This window comes from Carettochelys insculpta, chromosome 14 (assembly GCF_033958435.1).
Source record: "Carettochelys insculpta isolate YL-2023 chromosome 14, ASM3395843v1, whole genome shotgun sequence".
NCBI classification, from domain to species: domain Eukaryota; kingdom Metazoa; phylum Chordata; order Testudines; family Carettochelyidae; genus Carettochelys; species Carettochelys insculpta.
In genome coordinates, this window is record NC_134150.1 from 21,727,501 (window position 1) to 21,746,888 (window position 19,388).

General features: G+C 39.2%; 1 protein-coding gene across 5 annotated transcripts in view; it reads left to right on the top strand.

The window, feature by feature from the left end:
* The window catches only part of ZNF536 (zinc finger protein 536), a 495,063-nt gene that overhangs the window by 53,246 nt on the left and 422,429 nt on the right, over window positions 1-19,388 (top strand). For 3 of the 5 annotated variants that reach the window (XR_012647462.1, XR_012647463.1, XM_075008654.1), the window contains exons 2-3: window positions 3,514-3,593; window positions 8,170-8,231. The gene's annotated coding sequence lies outside the window, so the exon portion shown is untranslated. Of the gene's footprint in view, window positions 1-3,513; window positions 3,594-8,169; window positions 8,232-19,388 lie in introns of those variants that run through there. The other 2 variants (XM_075008656.1, XM_075008657.1) reach the window with 2 other exon arrangements.

Consider the following 19,388-nt stretch of genomic DNA (forward strand, 5'->3'; position numbering starts at 1 on the left):
TGAGGCCCTGATGATTGGAGTCTGTCCTCTCTCCTCCCTCAGGAAAAGCTCCCAGGGGTTCTGTGCATCTGTACTTAAGGGTCTGTTCTCTCATTGCTGTGGAGCAATTTTCCTTCATAACTCTTATCACCTGCATAAATCCCTCCCTCCTCCCCTGCATCTGTCAATGGAAGGAGAGATCCCTCTCTTTCTCTCTTTAATGTGCGTGTGAGAGAGATTCCTCTTCATAGTAATGAGTTACATGTGCATGTTTAGGTAAAGAATAATTACATTTCATGTGTCTCCACAGTATTCTTTCACCGGCTTTTTGTGAAGGCATGTCAGGTTTCTTCTTTCAGGGAAGGGTAGAGTTCTGTAACTTTCATTGCTGCTCATGTGCATGAAGGGAACTGATTCTTTGACTGTGGAGCCCAAACCTTCTGCATTTGTGTTTTGCAGCGGGAGGATCAATTGTTTGATAAAATGATCTGTAGGAGAGCACAGTGCACATTTTTTAAACTGGTCGAATTTGATATAAATAAAACAAACTTAATTTGTTTTCATGCTTTACCCCTTTAAAATATCTGCTTTACACAGACAGTTTCAAATATGTTAGAATAATATTAGCACAGGTAAGTAAAATACCTTTTTATAAGGTTTTAAATCATTTCTACTACAGGTTAATGTGCAAGGCTGCAGATTTTTCCCAATGTGTCCATGAGGTTACGTATCACCTTATATCATTTAAGGTTTTTAACCTGAGGGGTTCACTCACAGTCATGAACTGGAAAACAGATTGCAAGAGACAATGACATGCTGATCAATGACACAAAGCCTCCAAACAAATCAGTATAGGACTTTAAGAGATGAAGCCTTACCATGTTCTGTCTGTCATCAGAATTTATAAAGTGTCTTAGTGAAAGCCCCTTGAGAATCGTTCTTAGAATTTTGCAAGTCATGAGCATGTTTGTAAAATCTGATTTTTTTTTTAACACAAGTAGCATTGTAAGAGCATAGCAAAAATATAGTCTACAATGTTGGCGGAAGAGCACTAAGAAACTGTTTAGTAAGAAAACATATTTTCTTTTCTTTAGTAAGATAACAGCTTGTTCTCTTCTTTGTTTCTAGTTCTGTGCATTCTTTCTTTGAATGAGTTATAAGTAAACTCTAAAAAGGTGTGTCTGAATTTCTAAGACATCAAGAAAATAAATGAATAAATAAATGCCAAACAAGCTGGTGTCTCTTTCCAGACACTGTGCAATTAGAAATATTATACAATAACTTTGCTTTAACAGGTACAGCTGTCCAGGGGTTTGCTCATGCTCTGTTTTGTTTTCAAATAATGGGAATGCCCAGAATCATTTATATGAATTCTGAAAGGCGGGGTGGTGGTGTACATAAATGTGACTTGGATCCGAACTGATCCTGATTTTGGATTTAAGGAGGGACAAAATTTGACTGATCAGGCTTTGAAAACACAAATTGTGTATGCATGGTTATGAATGGTATTCTGCCAATACTTTAGACTATAGGTCTGTTTTTCCACTGTTTTGCACTGGATGTAGACATATATGCTTCGAAAATATGGGACATAAGATCAGAATGAGAATGGTTACAGATTCATTGCATGCAACATAAACAAATGTATTATTATGTATTTGTATTTCACTAGCTCCTATAGGGCATGGCCCCATTGAGCTTGGCACTGCACATGCATAAACAAGGGCACTGTCCCTGCCACATTGCAATCAAAGTATATGACCCTGAATAACTGATGGATAAAGCACAGCTGGGGATCACATGGAAACAATGAAATAATGCCAATAACAAGAACAGACTGAAGAACAGACTTGGGAAGTGGGTCTTACTCGTGAAAGCTCCTTATCTAATAAATAAATTTGTAGTCTTTAAGATGCTTCAGGACTGCTTGTTATTTGTGAAGCTACAGATTTCTGACTCTGTGAAGAACAGGTGTGACCTCAGAACTGCTGTCCAGTGACCTTTGATATTTTTAAAGAATCATGACAGAAGAGAGCCTTAAAGAATCACTTAAGGAAGACAGATGTTTGCAGGTTTTTGTGGGAGATTCCTCCTATGCACGAGAGGCAGCATGGGATGACCACAGAGGGGCTTATTGGAAAACCTTGTAACTGGGCATTCAAGCATCATTTGTGGAACAGTGATACAGGTCCATGACTCAGTACATCATTAGATATTAGAAGAATAGGCCTGGAAAAGCTTTAGAAAGTGAAAACAAGTAGGTTGTGTTTGATAAAATGGGCAGGGTAAGCTTTACAGCAGTATTTTGGAATTGATATAAACGGGGCAAGAGTTGATTTGTCCAAGCAATAGAAGGACTTTAATGTATTGCAGAATGTGTAAGTCGGTAAGAAAGTTGGGTCCTGAATTTCTGCTGTTACAAGGCTATTTTATTAAAAAAAAAGGAAATCTGAATTTATGAGTTGTAAACTTCTTGTGTCCTGGACCTTTAATATAAATAACTACAATTATTAGTTACTCTTCTGGGGCACAGTCCTGCAACCCTTTCTTGTTGAATTGTTGAAAGATTTAGCTCAAGTGTAGTAAAATGACCAGGAAATTATTTGTTTCTCTCAGAATTTAAGGATCTGACTCTGCAAAGACTTCCTGCCAGGTGTAGACAGTGGGACTCCTCAGAGAAGTAAGCTTTGTGCGAGATGGGGCCCTAAAGCCATGATGGCTATACTGTTGAGAGCCAGTAGCCTGATGTAGAGTCTACTTAAAATAGTATAGATACAAGAGTGTATTGTTTGAGACTGACCTTTAATTTCATTTTTCAGGCATGAATGGGCATAAACATAAGCAGAATTCTCAGATTTAAATTCTGAAGATTATAGCTTCTGCATTGTGAACGTTATTTGGCTATAAGAGCTCCCTTTGTTTTTGGTTTTTTTCTTTCTAAGTAATGTCTCTAAATTTGCTACAAATACCTTGGAAGGATTGCATCTTGGCTTTTACTTCTGGCTCTTATCTCTTCTAAGTGGAGTTTATTAGATGAGATCATCTACAAAGGACTTATTTCAGTTATAAAATGGAATTAAAAAGTAGAAATACAATTAGTAGTTGTTCTCTCTGACTGGGTTTGAGAGATTATTAGAGTATCAATGTCAAAGAGACTAACTGGGTTTCTAGAGTACGTTGGCTATGGAACTTTTGTTTTATCCTGTTTTGTCCTCTCTTGCTGCAGTGTCTAGGGAATAGGATCAGAAGAATTTCATTCTATTCTTCTGCATTGTCCTAAAGAGAGGTTTTCCCTCTCAGCACAATCCAGAGCTGAAAGTACTTTTCAGTTCCCCAAAATAACTGACCACCAAATGCTTGCATTATTGAGCCCTTAAAAATGTTAATCCTGTTAATACTCCCATCCTACGTATTTGCTATGTATAGTTATATTAGAACTACTTGAGGTGACATTGTAAAGTTTTTAGCTTATAAGACTTTTTAAACAGGGTTTTGCTATTTTAAAGGGATTTCTCACACTTTTTCTTTTTACAGTTCCTGACCTTCAGTACCTATCCCAGGTCACTAGGAATTTTTCTCAGCCAAGAGACAGATTCATTAGTTTGAGTTGCATGGTAAGGATTATTCAGTTTTTTTTATTGCCTAAATTTTTCTCTGTTTATGAATGTGGTATATCCAAAATATCTTAGATGAACCAGCTTAATAAACTGCATAAAATAACCTACCTGAATTATACTTTACAGTCTCATTTCTGTAGCAAACTTGTGCATCTTCTTATCTCTCCAATGAAACATTTTCATTTATTCTTTCAGGGAAAAGCTGTCTATAGTAGATTGATTATGAATAGATTTTTTTTCAAGTAAAAATCTGCCTTGTAAAATCATGAATGCTCATCTTACACAGATGGTATGTAAAATTGTATTAGAAATAAATCATCATTTATTATTTTATCAGAAGCTAGTTGATTTTTAAAAAAAAATCCATGAAACTCATGATTAGAGTTTGTTGTGTTCATTTTTTTCACTTATATTTTTTGCACAAGTTCTATTGAAGATCTTTCATGCATATTATTAAGGATGCTCTTCTGTTCTGTATTACTAAGCGAACAACACCTACTTAAATCGATGTTTTTTTTTTCCATAATAGGTTATAGACCTGTTTCTCCTCTCAACTGCATAGGTGCAATTCAAAAGTAACTCTCATTAAGTCTTTGGGTTCAGAATGGGGTAAAAAACAATGTGAAAACAGAATTTGGCCCCAGGGTCCTAAATTTGGAAGAATATTCTTGCGTTTTAACCTGTAACTTATTCTCGGATATATCCTCTAACTAATTCTGCAGTTTTTAACTGATTATTAAATCCAAAATTTCTGATGGCTTCTGGTTCAAAGTTGAATTCCCATTCTCTTACTTTCACATTACAGTCATGGTGGTTAATGTTCCTCTCGGCTGTACATCTGTAGGTCAGCGGTAACTCCATATACTTCGGTGGAGTTACACTGATGTGTAACTGGTAAGAGGAGATTCAAGCTCTCCGAGCTTTTGACCTTGCACATGCACAAGCAATTGTCCCATTGAGGGTAATGGAAATACTTATGTGAGTAAATTTTAAGCATATGCATAAGTATTTCCAGAATGGTGTCTACGTCTATGAAAGGGAAAATAAAACTACACCAGTGTGAAGATCTGGTCCACAGTTTTTTTTTTTTTTTTTGCAGTTTGGCAAAGAATGCTGTCCTGTACAATTAACACAGACTAAATCAAAGTTCTTAACATTTTGAATAACTCCACTGACTTCAGTGGAGCTTCTTTAGATGAACACTATTGTCAATAAAGAAATATTCTGGTTTATTGAGTTTACTGACTTCTGTGGATGTCCATGAGATTCTTGCCTGGGCAAAAGAGTAATATGGGATTGGGTCTTTGTTAAGAAAAAAGATACCAGTCAAATGGCTAAATATATCAACAAAGGGTTGCCTTGATTTCTGATGGCTTTATCATTTGGAATCAAGCTGAAACCTTTCAGAATTCCATTATTTGTTACAATTTTTAACATACAGAGAACTGAAGATAAAATCAAACACTGTAACACATCTTGTAATTTTTGGGGTTCATTGTAGCCTCTGGTATGTCTGAGGAAGTTAAATATATTTACATAAACTCTCATTCAGTTCTAATTAGCTAAACCCACCTTTCTCTTGACCATATTCCTTAGAGGACATCACATAAACCATTTAAATTGATCGCAATATTATGCACCAAGAAATTAATTTTACGTTGTATAGAATTTTTGTTGTGACTTTATCTTGTTTTAAAGTGCTTACTTTCTGATTTTTGTGGATATTACTGACTGCGGATTACTTTTGTTTTGGTTTTTACACAACAGTTACATTAGAAATTTGCTGTTTTATTCTTACCTTCTTAGTAAAAATCCTTTTATCACACAATGGGTAATTTATATCCATTACCAGCCCTTTCAATCCTTTTCAGTGGTGCTGTCAGTGCCTTTGGCACAGTAATGATTAATGTGATCTAATAATAGTGTGCCATTATATTACCTTAGTAAAACATGTACCAACATCCTATTCAGATCTACCAAATTCATAGCTTCCTATAATATTTTTGTTGAAAGACAGGATTACTATTTTTCAAAGCTGAATTTTTTCCCTTTAACATATTTAATGAAATTCACAATTCTTTGCCATGGTAATCTCTGTGCATGTGTTTGGGCTTGATGGGTGAATTTTATATCATTCTGCATTATTATGATTTGTTAGGCAAACTGTTTGACATGTAAAGAGAGATACCAGTTACACTGTGTTGCTTTGTTAAAGGGAGCATTTTAAACATTCACCACCTTCTGGATATTTCTCTGGGTTTATAACAGGCGAGATCAGAGTTTGTGAGAATAAGCATTTGGTCTAAAATACTATTTTTTTCTTTCTCCTTGTTCTCACTCCAAACCACCAACCTAGCTCTCCTCACACTGCCATACGCAGTATGGGAGGCAGGTTCCAATGTAACTCCCTGCCATTTTTTTTCTACAATGACTTTTTTCCCATCCTCCTTTTTGGTAGGTTCCTTGCCTCTTAGCAAAGAGTTGCTCAGCAGATTAGTTCCTGTGAGTTGGGAGTGGAATCATGCAATGCTGTAGCTGATTTTGAATTCAGCCATTATGCAGCCTTATATTTTGATTCCAAAGCCAGATATTTGTTTGCCACAAGTTGGGAATGGGCAACAGGGAATGGATCATTTAATGATTACCTGTTCTGTTAATTCCCCCTGGGGCAGCTAGCATTGGCTGCTGTTGGAAGATAAGATACTGGGCTCGATGGACCATTGGTCTGACCTATACTGGCTGTTCTTGTGTTCTGTTGCATTAAATGATCCTATCCTCCAACTTTCAGGTGGGGACATTGCACTCTGAGGCCATGAAACCTTCAAAGTGGAGGGCAAAATCAAAGGGCAAAAAATGTAACTGAGTTGCTCGGTGGAGTGGCTTTGAGTTATACTGGGACCTGCCGCTAAACTGGTTGCTTTGCAACTGGCTGCCAGTCCCAGCTGTTTCTGAGTTAAATATTTTGTCCATGTAGGATGAGTGTCAAATCGAAGTTATTGCCTGGTGTTACGTTTTCTCCTGTATGTTGGTGATAGGATTCCTAATCAGAATACTCTTTTTGATGTAGGAGATAATCTTGGGACAGCTATTTAAAACTCCTCATAATCAGTCTGGTTTAAGAGTTTGGATAACAAGCCATCTTCACAAAGCATCTTAAATCTCCATCACCCAAAGAGATCATTATTGCAGGCAGGGTGACATATACTTAACCAAATTTCACAGTTAAATCTCAGTGGAACAGTATGCCCACGTTTTAGCGCTGCTGTATGCCCTGGTGTGCATACACTTTCACCTGGTTTCACTACATTGATAAAATAATTTTAATCATCTCAATAGCAAAAATATCTAAAAACACCCAAAATACTTGTATCTCTGTATGGATTCTTTATTTGATTTAGGCTAAAAAGTACAGCTGTATAAGATTTGAAATGTGCAATCAGCTTAAACGAGGAAAATATTTTCAATACAAATATATAAACTGTGTGAATCTTTAAATGTATTTTTTGTAAAAAAAATTAGATGGTGATTGTCATATGTCACATAATTATATTACTTGCAGTATTTGTAATCGTTATTCTCTGCCACATGGGATACAGTTTTGTATCTTGATCATTTAAATAGAAGACATTCTCATCTGCTTGACAGTAGATTGAAACCTGCTTTATAGGATGAGCCAAAAATCAGTTGACTAGCAGAATTTGATTTAATGCTCAAACAAAACTGTACTGGCCACTGAATGACGCTACCTTAATATTGTTGTTTTTTTCACTGGGTTAAAAAAGCCAGGTTACATGTACAGGTTACACTGTGTAGTATTGCTGAATTATTCATGGATCCTGAACTTGTAGTAATCAGAGCATCGAGTTCTAGGGACATCATGTTTTATTTTCCATCTAAGAACTGACTTCTAAATAGACTATTTCTTTCCCAGTGCTCCTGGAATTATCCATGATAGTCTTGATAGATTTTGCACTGGAGAGTCCATGGCCCAAAATATTTTCAATCTTCATCAGTTGTTTCTCTGATTCTCTGAAAATGTTCTTATGCTGTCCATTAAACATCCCAGAATTTATTCCAGCAGGCAGCTCGATGAAAAGTCTGTGGGACAAATGCTGTAGTACATTAAGGTAGTTTTGTGCCTGTCTTCCTTTGAAAAGAAGCTCCAAGAGCTCCAGCTAATGACGGCTTATTCTTCCTGAATTGGGGGATCCTGGGATCAAGTAGTAGCTCTTGTGCCACTCTTCCAATGACGTAGGGGATTATGGCTGATAGATGGAGGGGTTAGTAGCTAGGACTTCAGTGCACTCTATCAATCCTATTGGCAACTTGTGCATCATACAGCAGCATTTAGGTTCTTCTAATCTTCACCAGGAGACCAGCCCATCACTGCAGTGGTTAATGATTCAGTGCCGCAAAAGTAATCTAAAGGTACCTTTGTGCAGCCTCTGTTCTTGCACAGTGCAGGCTGGTTGGACTGTGCAATGTAGTCCCCTCACTTTACTTAGAACTGTGATTTTCATAGAGATGGGGTGGATCAAAAAGGTGAACCTTGAACTAGCCCCTTGTTTTTCAGTGTGAAGGAAGGTTTTGGATTCAAATCCTGGAGACAAGCTGGACCTGCTATCTTTGTTCCAGGTAAGAGCCACTTTAAGTTTTTTTTTCTCCCCGTTTTCACATTGTGGTGTTACTAAAATTGTTGTGAACCTGGAACCAAATTCGTAGCCTTAACCTATCTCAGATTCCAAAGCCTAATGCATAAATAAGAGCCATGTTTAAGTCCAAAGACTTATTCCTCACTGGGCAATTTTGGTAGGATGAATAAAAGAGGCCATCCCAAAGCATGCAATGTTCTGTGGCCTAATCCTTGAATAATAATAAAAAAAAACCTCTTTGTCCTTTGAAGACTATATTTATTTTATTTGGTCAATTTTTGTAGCACAGGATACCAGTAGGTCACTGATTAAAATCGTTGACTTTTAGCTTGAGCTCTTGACTTTTACTCCCATCACTGCCACTAATCACTTGTGACTTCGAGCATAAAACATACATTTCCCCCATCTGTAAAATGGGGATAATACAGGGATGGTCAATAATTTGTGATGGTGGTTGGGCACTCCAAGAATTTGGTAAGTGGTGAAGGGCCTCACTCTTCCATGATATTAACAGAGGAGGGGTGGGGTCTGCGGTAGAGGCTGGTACAGAAGGGAGCTTGGGATAAGAGACTGGGGTGCAGAGGGGGTGTAGGATCTGGGAGGGGGTTGTAGCCTGGGACAGGAATGCAGGAGGGCCTGCAGGGATTTGGGTTGTGGCCAGGGATAGGTGACTGGAGTGCAAGGTCTGGAAGTGGGTTGTGACCTGGAGGAGGAGTGTCAGAGGGTTGCAGGGTTTGGGAGGGGCTGTGGGTGCAGGAGTAGGGCTGCACAGTGTTTGGGTTACATGGGGTATAGGTGCAGGAGGGGATGCGGAGGGTTGGCAGACAGAAGTTTGGGGAGGGTGGGGTTGAGGTGCCAGAGGCAGGCTCTGTCTGGGAGGCTCTTCCTGGGGAGCTCCAAACCAGAAGCCCAGAAGGTTTCTTAGCCAGGGTCCCTCCCTTCCATGTTTCACACACATGCTCAGAGCAGCTGCAGGGACCATGTGTACTGCTCTGAACTGAAAGCTGCAAGCTGTGTCAGAGGGGAGGGGTATGTCATGTGCAAGCAGGCAGCTTCTGTTGGGTGGAAACCAGCGCGAAAAGCCTCCTCTGCCTTCCCAGGCTACCAGGTTTTCTGAGTGCTGGGAAGAGGGGCAGTCAGAAAGCTGGCTGAGGCTCCCATAGGCCAGATCTGGTGGTTTGGTGGACTGGATCTGGCCTGTCAGCCATATTTTCCCTGGCCCTGGAATAATACTGGGCATTGTAACTGAACTGATGTTTGTAAAGTTCTTTGAGATCCGTAGATGAAAATGTGAAAGTGATTTGCTTTAGAAGTGTAAAATTAATCTTTTAAAAAAAACTTTTTCTCAACCTTCTTAGTCCTCAAAGTAAGGCTTGATTTGACTTCGTTCCAACTGGGTTTTGGTTAGCAGTTTGTTCATCTGTTTCTAGTAATTTGCGTAAAATATTATAGCTGTTTGGATAAACTGAACCATTATTGTAGATCATGAATTACCATTTTTACCATTGGGACCCCTTTCTCTAAAGCCATGTACAGTTTCAGAAAGGGATGGAATTGGGCAGAAAGTGCCACTTTTATTTCTCTTTATACGCAATCTCCCTGGTAGAGTGGAACATTTTTGTGAATTTACCGTCCATGGATATTTACTTGTTTGTTTTTTGTTTGATCAAGTATGCCAGTATCTTGCTGACAAATTAGGCATGACTGTGCTACTGTAACAATGGCTATTCATCAATCATTTATAACTACCAGCAGTGATAAGAACATTTACCAATGACCAGCCCACATGTTTCCTCTATATAGTAAATTTCTGTACATTTCACATAACTATGTACTATCTGATAATGCAAATAATCTCTGTAAGCGTACATACAAATATAGTAAACATATTCCGTAATGGTATATGAGAAGTTAAATAGGGAAGATAGGAGAAAGTATGTTGCCTATGAAGAAGCAGAGTACGGAAAGTGGTCTTGTTTTTTTTTGACTCCTAGGGCTTTCGTAGAGAGGAGTAGAAGCACATAGAAATTGTGGCTACATCTTCACTCTGTCCTTGTTCCCCATCTTATCTTGGAAATGTTCAGTCGTATCCACCTTCAATCACATCAAAGCCGCCTCTTCACTTTTAGCTGCCTCATGCACCTTCGCATCTTTCTGCACCCTAGCTACTTCACACGTTAAGTTGGGGTTAGCTGCCTAGCACTCACTTTCATTTCATAGATCCTGAATACAGTACACATGCTCTTGTCTGCAGTCAGCTAGGCTCAAGGTAAGGTACCTCAGAAATAATGTGCATTCAATTTTTTCCCCTTTTTTAGCTTTCTTAGCCACTTACTGTACACTGTTGGTGATCTCATATTTCCACCACTCAAATGAATTTTAACCACTCATTTAGATAAGCAGATAATCTGAACAAGCTTATTTCCGGATGGCAGATCAAACAAAGGGAAATGTTACACACCTGCATGCGAGTAGCCTTACCTCAGAATTGCAGAGTGAAGCTAAGCTAGTCAACAATTCCTTCTTGACATTTGTTAAAATACTACACTGTAGAGGTTTTTAAATTTCCTCCTTGAAGATAGCATGTGATGCCTACTGCTGTGGTAATTTATGCCCTCATCATCATCCCCGTCATCTCTGCCTCTGTTGCTAAAGAGATCCGTTTTGGCCTTGGCCTTGTATTCTAAGTTGTGGTCTGATCTAACTCATGTTGAAGTCAATGAGTTTTTCCTTTTGACTCCTGTGTGGGTTGGAGCCTGCTCTACAGCTCAAGTTCCCTTAGTAGCTACTGCAATGGTTGCTGTTTCTTTATATATATATATATATTCTTGAATAAATTTATTCCTCCATTTTTTAACCCTGATTGCTAATATTGTACTGTTTCTCCATTACATTTTCTATTTCATCCCATGTATAAGTTTATTTTTTGTTAAAAATAATAAAGAATCTGAAGAAAGGCAGAAAAGGGAGTATACTGTAGATTCACAATTTTTCAGACATGAGATTCCGCTAAGAGATTGTTGCACAATCCTGACTTAAACCTAGAAATGGTAAGAAGAAACTGCAAATATGTCATCTGTCCACAGATAGACTACTTGCAGGGGATTTGGTGGTGGTTTTCTCTGGGGTAGCCAGCAATCCAAAGGTGTAGACCTTTATGTATACCTATTCTTAGATAAAGCTGTATGTGTGCAGGTATTTGATCTACCATACAGTAATAAACGTGTTCAGATTATCTGCTTATCTAAAAGATTGGTGGATGTATGACATCATCAGCAATGTACAGTAAGTGGCTAAGAAAGCTAAAAAGGAAAAAAATCTGAATGCATGTTATTTCTGCCATAACTTACCTTGAGCCTAGCTAAATGTAGATAAGAGCACATTTGCTGTTTCTATGGTCTACAAATCAATACTCATCACCCTTTTCTTTCCTCTTTCCCAAACACTTCCACAATATTCAAAAAAAAAAACCTGGATACACCTGGAAAATTAGAACATTTCTGATCTCTTATCAGTAATCTCAAACCCTGATCTGATTTGTACAGTATCCTCTGTGCAAAACACAGTAGTATTTTTCCCCCTCTGGGTAACTGCAAACTGCATAGCCAACCGAGTATGCCAAAGCTATGGAAAGCCAGAAAATGGTAAGACTTGAATATATCCCAAGAAAACTAAACACACATTACAGTCCTGCTTTATATTTGAGAGCACAAGATTTTACTTTTTCAATAACTACTGTATTTTGATAATAGGCATCAAGTGGTTGCTATGTGATACACAACAGTGTTTTTCATGAACTTTTGGCTGAAGCGCAGCAAATATGGGCTCTTACCCTTTTAGTTTTCTGGGTCAATTCATTTTGCACAAAGGAAAGAATGATAATTTGAGTTGTAGGCAGAGAATGTTTTTTACACATTGGGGAAAAATGAAAGCTTTTGTTGTTTGATTTTTTTTTTTAAGAAAATGTATTTCCTTATATAGTTACAGTTAATTATCTTATTACTAAAAGCGACTCAGAATCTTGTTGCCCTGACCTATAAAAAGTTCTGCCCTATAAAATGTTTTCTTATCATAGCTATGCACTCTGGGGGAAAGTGGCACTTCCTAAATGTAATAAATAAATAAAAATATTTTGTTCTTCAGTTGTCACCAAAAAGAGAGTGGTCAGTGTCCTCCCTTACATCAGTCAGCCTGATGGGGACCAGTTTCAGAGCTAGATATTTGTGTCCTCTGATTTGCCATTTTTTCTCTTTCTCTGTGTTCAGTCCTTCTTCTTCCTCCCCTGGATTGAAGAGGGTGGTAGACATTATCTCCATAATTTTGATGGCCTCTCTTGGAGGGCAGCAGCTTGCATGAGTTCGTACAAGCCAAGGAGATCCCCCTTCAGTAATATAGGCTAATGCAGTGAGGCTCTGGAAAGTGGGCAGATGAATCTGACATAATAATCCAACAGTGTAATGTATGCAAGCACATTGTGTTCATGATGATATCCGTTCTCTCCTGTGGCTTTGAATGTCATCAGAACATTTCAAAATTTTCAATTTCAAAACATTTCAAAAATCAAATGGAGAGAGAAATCTTTGTGCTGCAATTTATTTGCAAATTTGACTTCATCATCCAAGGATTAAACAGAGACTGGGAGTGACTGGACCCTTACAAAAGCAGCTTCTCTGCCCTGGGTGTTAATATCTCCACATTACACTCTGACAATGGGCCACATCCCCCTGTCTGATCTGACTTGTTTTTCCCTCTTTTGATATATACTACCGGTAATGGGCCATTTCCACCTTGACTGAATAGACCTTGTCAGCTCTGGCCCTCTATTTTACTGGGACCCCACTCTTTAAATACCCCTCTAAACCGCCCCCCCCCAACCACCATGCTTCTGATGAAGCAGGCCTTTGCCCACAAAAGCTTATGGTGCAAAATATCTTAGTCTATAAGGTGCCACAGGACTACTTGTATTAGAACATCAGGAGTTCAGCAGTGATAGAGACTTCCTGCGATAAAAATGGACAAATGCAGACAGGTCCTGTTTTCTTTTTTTCTGATTTTCCCCTACCTGCAAGAGATTCCCAATATCCCCATCTACTACCAATAAAAGAACAGGTCAGTAGTAGTCGCTGGAAAGGCCCCAGTTGAAGTTCTCTTTGCTTCAATTTCAACTGAATCTCACTGAGTTGTTTGCTGCAGTGTCCAGGTGATGTAAATTGGCATAGTGTGTTAAATTCAATGGAAGGACACAATTTTACAACAGCTAAAGATCTGGCCTCAAAGGCTAAGTCTACACTAGAAAGTCCTTTCAGAAAATCAGGCCCTCTTCTGAAAGAACAAGCAGAATGTCCACAGACAAAATGCTCTCTTTTGAATACCTTTTGGAAGAATGCAACACTTCTTCTGGAGGTCCTCTTCCTCTCCCAAATGAGGAAAAGCACCTTTTCCCAAAAGATTTTTTTAGGAAACAGCTTGTGTAGATGCTCTGGGGGCCCTTTGCTCAAAAGAGTTGTCCTCATGGCACCAGATTTTTCGACCCCTGACCCGTTCTTTTGAAAGAGTGGGGGCTGTGTGGCTGTTTCTACATTAGTGAAAGATGCTAATGAGGCGTGGATGCAAATTCCCCGTGCCTCATTAGCATAATTTCATGTGATTTGGTGTCCAGAAAACCTTTCTTCTGGACTCCAAAATGCCGTGTAGAAGCACAGCCCCGGGGATGGCTTCCGGAAGGACGGGCTTCTTCCGGAGGCCCCTTCCCAAAAATTTTTAGGAAGAACGGGCCTCCGGAAGAAGGACTTCCTTCCGGAAGACCCCCCCCCCCCGGGGGGCTGTGCTTCTACATGGCATTTTGGAGTCCGGAAAGAGCAGTCTTCCGGACTCCAAATCATGTGACATTATGCTAATGAGGCATGGGGAATTTGCATCCATGCCTCATTAGCATCTTTCACTCCGTGTATTAGCATGCCACTTCTGAAGGAAGTGGCCTGTGTGGAAACAGCCTGTGGGTGCTCTCTTTTGAAAGAGCGGGTTGCTCTTTTGATCCACTTTTTTGTGTGTGGATGCGCTCTTTCAAAAGATCACACAGCCAAACTTCCTTTTCTATCTGGAAGACATTTTTTTTCTCAAACTCTTTCTACTTTTCCTGCTTAAGTCACCGTCCCTATCAGCAGGAACAGCATGAGTGTCTCCAGCTTGCTCAGTGCATTCCTTCCCAGAATAAACAAATGAACTGAACTAAATTAATGGCAGATCTCAGGTTGCAATGCAACAGTCTATGATGGAGATTCTCTATTTCTCCCTCTCTTCTTTCACTCAGAACAACTTCTCCTCTTCAAAGGTACTTAAAAGTTCCTTTTGATTAGACTCATGGTCGCTACAGTTCTGAGGTTTGACCTAGCCTTTTCTTTATGATGCTAGACTCTTCCTAAATAAAACTTGAAATCATAATGGTACTGGCTGCTTCTTCAAAGAGAGAGAAAGTGTTTCTCTTGGAGGTTAATTCATCTGTTTCTCTCTTCTTGAGGACCTCTCCAAAGAGCTCTTTATTCGGGGCTGGAATAATCTTTATTTTCAGTGTTATGTAATATGCAAAGCATCCAGTTTATGCGAAAGGTTAGGGGTATTTTTTCCAGTTTAGCAGTCACCTCTTTGCTTGAGAAAGGGACTAAAGCATTGTATCTATGAAGACCTGAGAAACTTAATTTTTTATGGTGACTTGGTTGTATGAATTAATGGCTGTGTCTGACTCTTAACCTTTAATATAGTCACTGATTTATGCTTTTCTTGTTTGGAGAATTATGTTGATATACTTTGCAAGAACACTTCTTTTGTACCCTTTTTTTTTTTTTTTTTTTTTTTTTACTTTTGCTTCATTTCACTGCTGAGTGTTACTCAGAAATTGCTTTTCTTACTGATAACCAAGGCATAACTCTGTGACTTTGTCATCTCCATGTCCCACACCTGTTTAGAAGAGCATTTTTGGGCATAACATAGTGCAGGTGCTGGAAGAATGATTGTCCTTCATATGTCTAAGTTTTGTTGGCTGTCAGAGATTTCCAGTATGTAACAAGGTATTTTTACCCTTTAAGAATAAAGGATTTCAGAAGATCCCATTCCAGTCATTGGAATGAAGAACAGAAAGTGGCCTGATAGCAGAAGGGAAGAAGTGGTTTTGCATAACTGGGAGTTGGAAGGAAAGGAGAACCCCTTAAATATTGTTCGTTCTGAGGGATTGTGATGGGGAGCCCTAGAGTGTAGGGTGGGGCAAGCACGCTTTCTTCTTTTTCAGCTAATTGGGATGAGTGCTGTGTAGGAGGGCAGTATCGAGACCACATGCTCAGTCAGAAAAGGAGAGAGTCTGAACGAGAAGAAACCCAGAGACGGAGGACAGAGACTGGTGGCTTTGGGAGGATCAGGCTGACAGAGGAAGAGCTCTGGGTGACAGAAGAACCAGAGCTAAATATGAACTTGCTGAATTATTATTGCGGACTTTATGTTGGGAACTCATTGAAAAGTGTTTGGACTATTTCATGATTAAGGACTCTGAGGACTGCATGGAATTTATCTGATATTAAATAAGTCCATTAACGGGGGTGTGAACCAAAGCAAAGATTTCATGAAATGCCTAAGAGGCCAGCAAGAGTAATCTAACTTGGTCGGTGCCTGCAAAGGGACCCCAGGCCAGGAGGAGTAGTGACCACCCTATTACACATTGGAAGACAGGTAAAATAGGTCACAGGAGGCTTAAAATGATAGCTGTTGATGGGCTTCATCTTGCCTGACTGACTTATCATTTTGTACTGGTGTATCTGAAATAATTTATCAGGTTATAAATTCCTGTTATATTAATTTATTTTTAATTGTGCATTTACTCTGTTCTGTAGTGCTAATTAAAAATAAACTTTATGATCATTAAAGAAATCTTTGTGTTAAGAAAAATACCCCCAAAACATTTTATTCAAGCATTTTAATAAATTGTGTACCTAGAAGGTAATGATGTTTTCACTCTTACATTGTGTCCTTTGTCCATAACTTGCTGTCCTTAGTGCAGCGGTGTTACAGGCACATTGATGTGGCTTCTTTAGATGTCTTACATAGTATTACTGTTTCGACATTGATTTTTGTGTTTGAGTTAGATTAACACCCAAAGGGATCAGAAGAGTAATGCGATGGTGCTTAGCACTGTGCATATAGCATGACCTGGACCATGCCCTGAGGATCTTTTCATTCTAAGGATCTGCTCCTATAGTCAGGCAGTCTCTGGAATTCTGTGGGGCTTGGATGCTTAGCGCTGCCGACTGGGTACGGCATGCTGGAGTGCGGCTTCATTTAAGACAAAATGCACCACAAAAGTGTGACTAGCAAGGGGCTTTAGAGGGGAGGGAGGCTGGGTAACTTCAATGACTTCATGTAGTTAAGCTAACCACTGGCCAGAATGGGGCTCGCTGAAGTTACTGGAAGTCATTGGTTTTAGCAGGCTGTGGATCACCTCAAACATAGACTTGCCATTTTGGAGCACACCAGTGGGCCATGAAATGTAGTATCCAGTCATTGAAAGTGGTCAGGAGTGGATGATTCAGAGGAAGGTACGAGAAACCCTGCAGTAAGCAGTTATGGAATAATCTGTGCCCAGGGAAAATTTCCTTCCAACCTCCAGGAGTTGGAGACTGGTTACACACCCAAGCTGCGTCTACACGTGCACGCTACTTCGAAGTAGCGGCAGTAACTTCGAAATAGCGCCCGTCACGTCTACACGTGTTGGGCGCTATTTCGAAGTTGAAATCGACGTTAGGCGGCGAGACGTCGAAGTCGCTAACCCCATGAGGGGATGGGAATAGCGCCCTACTTCGACGTTCAACATCGAAGTAGGGACGTGTAGACGATCCGCGTCCCGCAACATCGAAATAGCGGGGTCCTCCATGGCGGCCATCAGCTGGGGGGTTGAGAGATACTCTCTCTCCAGCCCTTGCGGGGCTCTGTGGTCACCGTGGGCAGCAGCCCTTAGCCCAGGGCTTCTGGCTGCTGCTGCTGCAGCTGGGGGTCCGTGCTGCATATACAGGGTCTGCAACTAGTTGTTGGCTCTGTGTATCTTGCACTGTTTAATGAAAGTGTGTCTGGGAGGGGCCCTTTAAGGGAGCGACTTGCTGTTGAGTCCGCCCCGTGACCCTGTCTGCAGCTGTGCCTGGCTCCCTTATTTCGATGTGTGCTACTTTGGCGTGTAGACGTTCCCTCGCTGCGCCTATTTCGATGTTGGGCTGAGCAACGTCGAAGTTGAACATCGACGTTGCTGGCCCTGGAGGACGTGTAGACGTTATTCATCGAAATAGACTATTTTGATGTCGCAACATCGAAATAAGCTATTTCGATGTTGGCTGCACGTGTAGACGTAGCCCCAGTGTGCAAATCAAGTAGAAGAGCAGGTGAGGATTACACTTTCTTTTGCTTTGAACTACATAAAGATCAGCATTTTTCAATCAATTGAAGACTCAAGGATTTGATGTATGGTTGAAAACTTATAATCAGTGGAACAGCATTTCTGTTTATTCATTTCGCCTCAGAAACTTGTTTATCTATCGGCCACCTTCCTTCATTTAAGGTGAGGTGTCTCTATAATTAAATTTCTCAAAATTCAACAACGGCAACATTTAATGTGTGTTTTTAATACGGGTTTGTCTTGTTGGGCAAGAAAGAAGCCTTGTACAGTATACATACATTCATCAATCATATTATATTACTTAGTCTTTACAGAAAATCATACTATGGATTGGAATGCCTGTGCAGGATTAAAAACTCTGTTATTCTATTTTATATTTGAGAAGAGGATTACTAAACAGATAATGTACAGATAAGATACTTTTCATGAAGTATTTTGGTTTTAAGGACAGCAAAAACAACCAAAGATGTATAAGGAAAAAGACTGGGTAATGAGCAATACAGTTTGAATGACCTCTTTTATAGTAACCAAAAGATAGGACCAGCTTTATTTTTATTGAACAATAATTTTTTCAGTCATTTGGAATGATCATTTGATTAAAAAATTATCCACTGTAAATGCTGAATACCTGGAGGTTCACAAATTTTATCACATTTGATTGGCAGCATTAAATGCCAACAGCTCATTTAAATAAGTAACATCTGTACATTATTATTTTGGGACTTTTCATCTGTTGATTTAGAAATCTGAGGCTTTTATGAGCCTTTATATGTGGATTGGTGTACTACGTACATGTAAGATTTGTCAGTAACAAAGAAATATTCATACAAATACTATCTCGTGGTTTTGTGATTAAGGCAATAAATACATTGTGTAAGCAAAGGGATATAACGTGCATTACATTTGATTTTAAGTGTGGCAGGAGCAGCTTGATTTCATAACACTGGGAGTAACATGACAGTTCAGGATCACAGTGAGAAGATTATGATTTTTATACATACATTTTATACATACATTATTAAATTAACAATGTAATTTTTTACATTCCTTATTGTATTTCAGGATAACCCAATTTAAAACAATTTCTTTCTGAAAAGGTATGGTAAAAATAGAAGTTACATCATTACTGAGAATGGGATAATACATTATTTTTTATGAGTGAGTTATGAAGATGTACAACTGGGTTGGGACTTAAGATAAACATAATATTCCTTAATTAATCCATTATGCCAGGGCAAATATGTGCCATTCGTATACTTCAAAAATGAAAAATGTTAAAAAAAGCAAATTGCTGATTTTTATGCTAAAAATCCTTTTTTCTAGTATCATAAAAATATATAATGTAATTCACCAAACAGCACTAATGAATTAAGCGTGTATGTTCAGTGCTGAGTTTTAAGATACAGGGCCATCATCTTCTGGCAGTCAGATGTGAACATATTTTTTAGCCTAAATATGTCAGTACTTATGGGTGCAATTCGTATAGATATGAGGGAGAGCTAAAGGCCCTTCATAGTGTTTAAGTCCTAAGATAAGGGCTGTGTGGGAATCAGTGACTGAGCAGCACCTGTGGAGCCTCTTCATTCCTCAGAAAAGCTTGCTGTTCTGCCACCCTGTCAAATGTATTCCCCACGCTGAGTGCAGATGGTGGGGGCCCACAAGAGACCTTAAAAGTACCTTGCCTCTATAGGCTTCTGCTTAAAAGCTTCCTAA